Below are 2,984 nucleotides of genomic sequence, written 5' to 3' on the forward strand. Positions count from 1 at the left end.
TCCACAAATAAGTGAGATCATATGATACTTGTCTTTCTCTGCTTGGCATGTTTCACTTAGGATAATACTTTCCAGGTCCCTCCATGTCATCTCAAAGGATAAGAGATCTTTCTTTCTTACAGCTGCATAGTACTCCATTGTGTATATGTACCACAGCTTTTTTATCCATTCGTCTACAGATGGATATTTGGGCTGTTTCCAGATCATAGCTATTGTAAATAGTGCTGCTATGAACATGGGGGGGGGGAGGGGAGTACATATATTCTTTCTGATTGGTGTTTCAGGTTTCTTAGGGCATATTCCTAGAAGTGGGGTCACTGGGTCAAATGGCAGTTCAATTTTTAATTTTTTGAGGTAACACTATATTGTTTTCCATAGTGGCTGCACTAGTCTGCATTCTCACCAGCAGTGTACTAGAGTCCCCTTTCTCCACACCCTCGCCAACGCTTGTTTGATGATTTGTTGATGGCAGCCATTCTGACAGGTGTGAGGTGATACCTCACTGCTGTTTTAATTTGCATCTCTCTGATGATTAGTGATGTTGAGCATTTCTTCATATGTCTCTTTACCATTTGTATGTCCTGTTTGGAGAGATGTCTATTTAGCTCCTCTGCCCATTTTTTTAATTGGGTTCTTGGTCTTCCTTTTGTTGAGTTGTATGAGCACTCTCCATATAGTGGAAATTAACCCCTTATCTGATATGTCATTGGCAATTATGCTCTCCCATACAGTGGGTTGCCTTTCTATTTTGATTATTGTATCTTTTGCTGTGCAGAAGCTTTTGAATTTGATGTAGTCCCATGTGTTCAGTTTCTCCTTTGTTTCTGTTGCCGTAGGTGATGTATCACTGAAAATTCTGCTGCATATGATGTCTGAAATTTTGTTGCTTACATTTTCTTCTGGGATTTTTATGGATTCATGGGTCACATTTAAGTCTTTTATCCATTTTGAGTTTATTCTTGTGTATGGTGTAAGTTGATGGTCTAGTTTCATTTTTTTGCATGTAGCTGTCCAATTTTTCCAACACCATTTATTAAAGAGGATGTCTTTACTCCACTATATGCTCTTGTCACCTTTGTCAAATATTAATTGAGCATATTGCCTTGGGTCCATTTCTGGGTTCTCTGTTCTGTTCCACTGGTCTATATGCCTGTTCTTGTGCCAATACCAGGGTGTTTTGATTACAGTGGCTTTGTAGTATAACCTGAAAGCTGGTAGTGTGATCCCTCCAACTTTGTTCTTCTTTTTCAAGATTACTATGGCTATTTGGGGTCTTTTTTGGTTCCATATAAACTTTTGAAGTATTTGTTCTAGTTCTGTGAAGTATGTTGTTGGTATTTTGATGGGGATTGCATGGAATCTATAGATTGCTTTGGGTAGTACGGACATTTTAATGATGTAAATTATTCCAATCCATGATCAAGGTATGTGCTTCCACTTTTTTATATCTTCCTCTATTTCTTTTTCCAATTACCTTTAGTTTTCTGCGAATAGGTTCTTTACTTCTTTGGTTAAGTTTATTTCCAGGTATCTTAATTTTTTTGCCATGATGGTAAATGGGATTGTTTTTTTAGTTTCTCTTTCTGTGAGTTCATCATTGGTGTATAAGAATGCCATCAATTTCTTGACATTAATTTTACATCCTGCTACTTTGCCAAATTCATTTATTAAGTCTAGTAAACTTTTGATGGAGTCTTTGGAGTTTTCTACGTATAGTATCATCTCATCTGCAAATAATGACAGTTTCACTTCCTCCTTTCCAATTTGGATCTCTTTTATTTTTTTAAGAGTTGGTTTTTGAAAAGATAAAGAAGATTGATGAACTTTTAGCCAAATTCATCAAGAAACAAAGAGAGAGAACCCAAATAAATAAAATCAGAAATGAAAAAGGTGCATGCTCGCTTTGGGAGCACATATTCTAAGATTGGAACGACACAGAGAAGATTAGCATGGCCCCTGCATAAGGATGACATGCAAATTTGTGAAGTGTTTCATATATATATATATATATATATATATATATATATATATATACATATAAAGAGAAATGAAATAGGTGAAGTAACGACTGACACCAGAGAAATAAAAAAGATTGTAAGAAAACACTGAACAATTATAGTACAACAAATTGGACTAACTAGGTGAAATGGGCAAATTTCTGGAATTATGCAATCTTCCAAAAGTCAATGAGGAAGCTTAAGGAAACCTGAACAAACCAATTATAACTAATAACATTGAAGCTGTAATCAATCAATTTCCAGTAAACAAAAGCCCTGGTTAAGCCGGCTTCACAGGGGGAGTTTTATCAAACATTCAAAAAAGAACTAACACCTATTCTCCTCAAACTTGTCCAAAAGATTCAAGAGTATGGAAGACTTTCAAGCTCTTTTTATGAGGCCAGGATTATCTTAATTCCAAAATTAGATAAAGACACTTACAAAGAAAGAAAGTTACTGGGCAATGTCCCTGATGCCACAGATGCCAAAATCTTCAACACAATTTATCAAATCAAATCCAGCAGTATGTTAGAAAGATTGTTCACCATGACCAGTGGGATTTATCCCAGGGGTGCAAGGTTGGTACAATATTTACAAATCAATAAATGTGATACTCCATGTAAACAAAATGAAAGATAAAAATAATATAATTTTTAGTACCCATTTAAAAATTTTTAAATTTATTTTATTAATTTATTTTTGTTACAGATATTTCTCCTTTTTTCCCCATTGACACCTTCCTCCCCATTCCCCCCACCCCATCCCCAGCTTTGTTATCCATGTCCATCGGTTATGCATACATGCATATAAGTTCTGTGGTTTATCTCTTTCTTCCCCCCCACCCCCTCTTCTGAGGGTTGTCAGTCCATACTCTACTTCCATGGGTCTACCCTGTTCCTCAGACTGTTATGTTCATTATATTCCACAAATTTGTGAGATCATGTGATATTTGTTTTTCTCTGATTGGCTTATTTCACGTAGCATAAT

The 2,984-nt window shown here is 35.7% G+C and overlaps 1 non-coding gene across 1 annotated transcript; it reads left to right on the forward strand.

The window, feature by feature from the left end:
* Positions 1-1,894: 1,894 nt before the first annotated feature.
* Positions 1,895-2,001, forward strand: LOC118621272. Its single transcript, XR_004957662.1, has one exon. It is a non-coding gene; the product is annotated as a U6 spliceosomal RNA (small nuclear RNA).
* The last annotated feature ends 983 nt before the right edge of the window (positions 2,002-2,984 follow it).

This window comes from Molossus molossus, unplaced genomic scaffold (genome assembly GCF_014108415.1).
Source record: "Molossus molossus isolate mMolMol1 unplaced genomic scaffold, mMolMol1.p scaffold_m16_p_1, whole genome shotgun sequence".
In the NCBI taxonomy this organism is placed as follows: Eukaryota; Metazoa; Chordata; class Mammalia; order Chiroptera; family Molossidae; genus Molossus; species Molossus molossus.